At 46.8% G+C, this 7,960-nt stretch overlaps 1 protein-coding gene and 1 pseudogene across 1 annotated transcript in view; one reads left to right on the forward strand and one right to left on the reverse strand.

Annotated features, from left to right (window-relative positions):
• Positions 1 to 7,960, reverse strand: part of Insc (INSC spindle orientation adaptor protein) — a 121,902-nt gene that overhangs the window by 75,278 nt on the left and 38,664 nt on the right.
• On the forward strand, positions 2,012 to 2,750 carry LOC104856134 (annotated as a pseudogene).

A 7,960-nucleotide genomic window follows, 5' to 3' on the forward strand; every position in this document is an offset into this window, starting at 1 on the left:
TACAAGTGAGCAAAATGAGCATGCTTTGGGAAGATGGCAGTGGTGGCAGCAGTTTGTCCATCTCTCCAAATCCTCACAGAAATATTGATAGGTGAACTGCATAACAAACTTCCCCATGGATAATAAGCACAAAAAACTAGGTGATGATACAGATGAGCTAGGTAAAAATATTCTAGGCAGTCAGATAGGGCTAAGTCCTCGAGAGGGTCAGGACAAAGGTGAAACACACCACAGCTGCACGTTGGCTGAAAACCAGGCCTCAGGATGGAGACAAGATGACCAGACCCACATAGCTCTTCAAAGAACTGGGCTTAGTGAAGTATAAATAGGCATCGACCACCCTGAGGGCGACCAGAGACCTCTGGACCCACTGCCTCCTAGGAGAACCCTTGTTCCTTCCATCCATGCTTACTACGTGACTTGCTTCACACTTGGACCACCACTGCCTAAGGGACTACACTTGTGACCTTATTGCATGTTCATGGCTATGGCCCACATCGTACCCACGTGGGTTTCACCCTATAAAACTTCTCTGTAAAGTGGGGTCCTTGGGGTCCCCACTTGGGACCCCTCCTGCCCCTCAGGAGCTTTCCTATCAATAAATATCTTCCTACTTTTAACCTCCATCATTCCTAGGACTCATTCTTCAATTTCTAGAGAACAAGAAACTTGGTGTATCATAAAGTTCACAGGTTGAGAGATATATTTCATATTTCCCATGACAATAAGATGTCCCCAATAAACCTTACAATACACCTGTAATCCTAGTACTCGGGAGGCTGAGGCAGGAGGATCACTGTGAGTTCGAGACCAGCCTGGGCTACATAGTGAGTTCCAGGTCAGTCCCAACTACATAGTGAGACCCTGTCTCAAAAAACCAAAGGGGAAAAAAAAAAAAACCTTACAATCCAACAAAATGAGGTCAAGCCTCCAACAGCTGTAAGAGTAGCTTGGCATCATCTTATGAGAAGAAAAAAGGAAGCAATAAGGTGGCATCTGATGAACAGAGATGAAAGGACAACCCTCAAATGGCACCAGCACAGCATGGAAAGATGAGAAGCACAGCTGAAAGCAGAGGGGGGTTTCCCTCTTCACTTCGGGGGTAGCACCCATGCCTACGATCAGCTTTCACAAGGAATCTCCTTTAGAGCAAGCACCACACTAAGGAGAAGCTTCTGCGAGTGGAATCAGAATGGAGTGAGGCAGAGAAAACAGAGGCAGAGGAAAGAGAAATTCAGATCACCATATTTCTTAACTTGATTAGAGGGAGGGGGAAGGAGAGAAAGGAGGAGGAAGGGAAAGTAAAGAAAGCAGAACTCCATGAAATTTCCTGAAACTTGCCTGCCCTTAAAGTTTATAAAAGTTAATTTCATATAAAACTGAGCAACACGAAATCATTTAAGTTGTCATCCCATACATTGTTATTTTAAGAATATATATGAATATATATGGGGAGAATGCTAGGAAAATGTACTAACAAAACAGATGCAAACTTAGCTTACTATTTCAGGATAAGCTCAAAATTTTAAGAAAAGTATATGGGATATGAAAGCAAAACATAAATTCTTAGAAAGATGTCCTAACTCAGTGGTGAATTCGAAATTAAAGGAGAAGTCACTATAGAAGCAAAAACCAAACAAGAAGAAACGTGCGAGATGATGTCTTCAAAAACTCAAAATTTTAAATGCAGCAAAACGTTAGAATAAAAAAATTAAAAAGACTTTAAGAGGGACATGGAGCGGGAGTGGACGGCAGAGCTGTGGTGCCACGGACCAAAGGCAGGAAAAGGCAGGCGGGGCGAGCAGACTTTTGGCCAGCGGCTAGGGAGCCAATCCCCAAGGAGCAAGCAAACCTTGCCATCTACGTTTCCGCCTCAGACCAACCGCCCTGCTAGTCAACTGGAGCCTCTGCATCACCTGTCCTGCTTCCGCTGGTCCCAGGCCCGCAGCCCGGGAGGAGCACTGGACTGACTTCCGTTTCCTTTGATCTTCAGGATTTTAAGAGGGCTGCCCAGTCAGTGCCCACAGTTGCGCCGAAAAGCACCACCAAGATGTCGCTAAATGAGGGCTTTACGAATATGCTGACGAACAAACAGCCAATGCCAGTGAATATTCGGGCTTCGATGCAGCAACAACAGCAGCTCGCCAGTGTCAGAAACACAAGACTGGCCTAACAGATGGAGAACAGACCCTCTGTCCAGGCAGCATTAAAACTTAAGCGGAGCTTAAAGCAGCGCCTGAGTAAGAGTAACACCTAGGCACGGTTAGGCCGACCCACTGGGACCCTGACCAGGGAGGGGAGCCACTGGAGGAGGAGGCCTGCCTATAGCCCAGAGAGGCTTGTCCAGAGGAGGACTGGTGGGAGACACGACACCAGAACCCTGCTTAGGGGCAGGATGTCAATCTGAAGTCAAAACCTGCTTCGAGATGGACGAGCTGTAGCTCCCAGAATGGGCTTAAGAAGAGGTGGTGTTCAAGGTCCTGCGAGAGGGGACCTAGGGTGTGGAGCTATGGATGGTGGCAGAATTGGTGGTAGAGGTCGGGTACAATGGTGTGATAGGTCTGGGAAGAGGGGGCTTTGGAGGCCAAGGCTGAGGCCGTGGAGGGGGAAGAGGTGCCCTTACTCGCCCAGTCCTGACCAAGGAGCCACTGGACAACCAACTGGACGCCTACATGTGGAAAACTAAGGGACGCCTGGATGCTGAGTTGGATGCCCACATGGCACGGACAGACCCTGAAAGCAAAGACTGAAGCCTGCCTACCCTCCTGAGAGAGACTTGTTAAAGTTAGCACATCTGTAAACAACCTTGGATGACAGAGAAGAGGAAACCTGACTGATGCTACAAGGACCGATAATCGTAACAAGCCATGGACTTACCCACCACCAGTTTGTGCATTGGTGCGTTCCTTTTACTTTTGATACTGTGTTGTATGAAAACCCCCTTTCCTTTGATTTGGGTGTTTTTTGTTGTTTTGCCCTTCACCCAGACTTTTCTTTGAACATGAATGTGTTGGCCTTGTGGGCAGAACTCTTTTCCTACCTCTGCCTTCTCTCGCCTGTCATACACTCTGACATTCTGTACCCCTACCCAAAGGTCTCAGGAAGAGGCAGGGTTCCTCCTTAATGCCTTGCTTCCTGAGTTGGAATTGTGTTGTAGATCCTCTATACTTGGCTCTTGGTGTTATGAAAATCTGGAACTCAAAAATGCATTCAGCTGTGTTGCTACTGTAGAAGCCCTGATTTTGCTACAGGGCCACATTACAGGTAACACAGGGTGACATCTTCAGTTGCTCTGAATGACTACCATGTTCATTGACACTGGCAAGTCTGGAGCCTCATGGTCTTAGCTTTGCAGAGCTCTGACCATCTCAGGTCCCACAAAAGCAAGTCTTTCTCTTTGCCATATTTTTTACCCTTACTGTAGCCCCCAATGAGGTGGTGGGGAGGTCACACAGCCCCCTGATTATATCCACTCATTTATTCAACAAAAATTTACTTAGTGCCTACTGGAGTACAATAGTGAGCCAAATTAACCAACCTCCCTGCCGTTATAGAGGGCACACAATAGCAGGGAAACTAGATTACAATAATACAAAATATAATAAATTTAAAACTTGTGTAATATGTTGAAAGCAGATCATTTTTATTAAAAGTAGAGGCAGAATAAGGGGAATCAAGATTGCTTATATGAGAATCAGGGACATAATTATTTTAAATAAATGGTTAGGGTAGAGCTTATTGAAAAGGTAGGGTGCAAGCAAACACTTCCAGAAGGTAAAAGAATTAACCACATGGGTACTGAGCATTCCAAGCAGAGAAAAGAACCAGCTCAAAGGTCCTGGGAGGGAGGGTGCCAGGCTTCGTGGAGAGGCAGTATGGTGACAAGTGTGGCTGAGTGGAATGAGCAGGGAAAGACGAGTAGGAGTGAGCTCAGAGAAAGAGTCATGCCCAATCATGGGTGGCCTTGAAAGCCACTGTAAGTCCCTTGGGCTTCGTTCTCGGTAAACGGAGATGTCAGCTGGATCCACTCAGCCCATATGCCTCTCTGTAACCCAACCTGGAAGACTCCCTTTGTCAAGGATTTAGAAAAGCAACACATAGATTAATTTAGCATGACTTAGCCTCTGCTAGGCAGGGAGCTACACACTGTTTACGGAGCAGTTAATTTAGCATAATTATTTATGCAACAAGCTATAAATAATTTATACTGTGGTCAAGGTCTTAACTTCCAACCCCTCTACTCAAAGGCAGTGGTGAAGCCCAACCCAAGTGTGACTATGAGAAACGTTGCTGCTGGGTTGTGTTCAGATTTCCCAATGTTTTCATCGTGCTGCTTCTGATCTGCTCCTGAGTCCTACAGTGAGAAGCACCAGCGTCAGGGCTTTGCGTGAGTGGCAGAAAACTCTCCCCCTCTACATTTGGAGCCACCATCTATGGTGCTGACCCACCCACCTGTGCAATCCACATGCATCAAGAGAATTTTCTCTCTTTCACTGGACTCTGCCCAAGGCCTCATTTATCTGCTCATTACTCACAAGAGGCCCCTTGCCCCATGGACTCCTGGGTTCTCTCACATCTCTATTTGCTGACCTCTACACTGAGCTTCGTGTTTGGTTCATATGTTTCATGTCATTTTATATTAATCAAACTTCTCAGTATAATATGATAAGGGAATGGATCCTACATTTTGGATAACTCGGGAAGATTCTATCCTAGTAACTGAAAGTAGTCATGAAGAGGACATGGACTATAACAGTATGGTCACTTTGTCACACTTATTTCTCCAAGCTGTAGCCCTCTCTCAATGCATGGGAGGGTTTGAGGGTAGAGAAGAGATTTGACTACTCTAACAAATCTTTTCTTCTAATCTAGCATAGTTCTAAGCATGCTATAAAATCAACTATTTATTGAGTGCCTCCTGCATATCAGGCACATGTGAAGCACCTGCCTGCACAATGTCTAACTCATGCTCATAGATATGCTACTTATCATGTGCATTTCACAGAAAGGCTCCAAGCGTTTCCAACACTAGTTAGTGACAGTGCCAACACTTTGGCCCAAGCCTGCCTGACTCTATCCGCTAGCCTGTCCAGCCCTTTCATGGGGGTGGTTGTTGTTGTCTCTGTTTCAGAAAGCCAAGGAACCAGGTGACTGTTTCCATTCCAATGAACCAACAGGTACCTCTAACAGCTGCCTCTTCTGATGACTCAGAGCCCAGGTTGTTAATCCTGTCTGGCATTTCAGACCTCTGGCATTTTAGGCCTCTGATTGAGAGAAAACTCATTAACACTCCCTGGCCCTTCATTAGCTCAGGGACTGCTTACTGTTTATATTCTAAAAGGGTACGTGTTTACGCACATTGTCGTGTGTGGCAGAGAGTCAGTGTGATGATGTCAGCAGCACGGTCACCACCCAGTTAGGAGCCAACACCCGTGCCCTCCTCCATTCCCCTCTAGATAGATGTGCACCTGGCACATGACACTTGCCCTCTCTGAGCCTCGGTTCCCGTATCTGCTCAGTTCCTTTCATTTCCAGCCCTTGTCCCAGCCACACTGAGCTCTTCCAGCCTCCCTGCCATGAGTCCCAGCCTCCCCACCTCTTCATGGGCTGGTGCTTATTCCTTGCTTTCTCCCCACCTTGGTGACTCCTTTGCATCCTTAAAGCCATGATCTAAATCTATCCACTGCGGAAATCTTCTCTGGCTCCTGGATGAGGTCACATCCCGTGTGTCACACATGCCTGTAGCACCCTGCTCTCTACTCTCTTGCACTGGTCTCAAATGTTTAACTCCCAATTTCCTGCTTTACACACCGGCTCGTAGGTAGTGTCGGCCTGCGTCCATCTTGTCCCCACTGCATGCTACCCCAGGTATTGGACCTGACACACTGAAAATGCTCAGTGGTTACTTATGAAATGGAATTAACTCTTAAAATCTTTCAAATGGGAATGACAATAGCCTGGGCTGCTCTACTCTCCATCCCTACCCATAATCACTATAAAAACATTTTTTGAGAGTGGACCCCATGTTAAGTACTGTGTGGAAAGCTTGCAAGTATTATTTCACTGAGCTCTCACACTGATCTTAGGATCTCACTTTTACAGATGAGAAAACTGAAGCTTAGCAAGGTTAAGTAATCTACCTGAGAGCACAGGGGTGATGTCTTGTTCTGAACACAGCTCTCCAGTCTGCAGACCCTTAAATGCTGCACTAAACTACTTTATGAATGGCTGTGCTCTATTTCAATGTCATGTTTAGCACTGTCAGCTAAAAACTTATAAATGCACTTTCATGCACACAAATTCAGCTATTCTTGTGCTTGTGTTTAGCCTACCTGGCAGTAATGTGGGACTTTGGTTATATACTTTAAAAAGGTCTAGGTGTGACTTTCCTGTTCTGTTTTGCTCTCTTTGTTAAGGAGAATGTTTTCATTTCCCAAAGTGGAACCACAGATCTAATGTGTTGATGGTGCTTGCCCCAGGAAAGGCAGATGAGAGAACAGACATTGCCACCAGAAGGTTTCCAAGCAGCACCATCTGCAAGGCTCCAGACACCATCAGCCTCCAGCCCCACCACATGGATCCCTTTCCTCCACATCACCTCATTCCTCCCCAAGCCTCAGGCTCTGACCACAGATTCTCTCTTTCTCCAGTTATGTGCAAACTCAAGGGACAAAATATCCTTCACCTTGGGCTGCACTGGGAGCTCCTAAAGGACCCCTAGATGCAGAGGCCAGGAGAAGTTGCCTGTTCCGAGAAGCCCCACAGCCAGGAAATTTTAGGCCCAGGCTGGTGTTGGGTGTTTTCTGTGGCCCATTCTGCACTAGCCCTGTTCTAGTTGCTCAGACTACTGAGCTGTGCAGGAGAAAACCTCAGCCAATACCCCAAACAGGCAGAAGACAGCAACAATCCAACCTGGCAATAATTACAACAGTGGCTAATGTGTTGAGTTCCGGCAAGAAGTCAGGCAGAGCACTAAGCCCTCTACAAATCTTTTAATCCTTCCCACAGCCCTGTGGGGGAAGTACTCTTCTCTGACCCCTCTTTACAGATGAGGAGACTTCTGTCCAGAAAGATCACTTGGTCCATGGTGGAGCCATCATTCAAACTTGGGCCTCTAGATTCAAGAGGCTCATTTTTTAACAACTAAACACCACACTCCCATCAAGATGCTGTGAGTGGGATGACTCAGAATCACAGACGATGGAGCCTGACTTCTCCTGGGAATATTTACACAAAGGAAATGACATTTGCCCTGGTTTTTAGAGGATAAGAATCGTCCAGGATGACAAGGAAAAGAGGACTTGAACATGGAAGGGATGCCATGTGCAAAGGTCTGGAAACATAAACAATAACATGGCAGAAAGTTTCACTGAACTAAACATCAGGGGCCTGTGTTGTGTGGCAATGACCAGGAAGAGATCTGAAGAAATAGACAGATCAAGTGATCAAAGCCCTTAGGAACTTGACTTTAGTCCTGGAAACGCTTTGGAGCCACGGAAAGCATTTTCTAGCAGAGCAATGACAAAACCACGCAGCCAGCCAGCAGAGAGAGATCCAGAGCAGGGTTAAATACTAGCCCAGAGGGTGGTCCATTGGGAGATGAAACACAAAAGAGAAAAGCCTGGGCTAAGGCAGTGACACAGAATGGGAAGAAGTGGGTGGCCTGGGAGGAGGTGAAATGAAGAGAGAGGAGAAGCAATGTGGACCTTGGGTGTCTGTCCCGGGTAACAGCAGCTGCCCTTGCTGAGGCAGCAAACACTTCTGGGAAAGAGATGGTGTGGCTTCTCTTGGTTCCAGGGTGAGGCACTATGACAATTGGAACACACAAGACCATAGCAGAGAAGAGAGTCCATCAAAGAGGCCAGAGAGGAGACCAGGCCTGGTGAACACCCGCTACACACACACACACACACACACACACACACACACACACAGCCCCACCACAAGCCTGTCCACTCCC

Source organism: Fukomys damarensis, unplaced genomic scaffold (assembly GCF_012274545.1).
Source record: "Fukomys damarensis isolate Sample0158 unplaced genomic scaffold, DMR_v1.0_HiC HiC_scaffold_16, whole genome shotgun sequence".
Taxonomy (NCBI): Eukaryota; Metazoa; Chordata; class Mammalia; order Rodentia; family Bathyergidae; genus Fukomys; species Fukomys damarensis.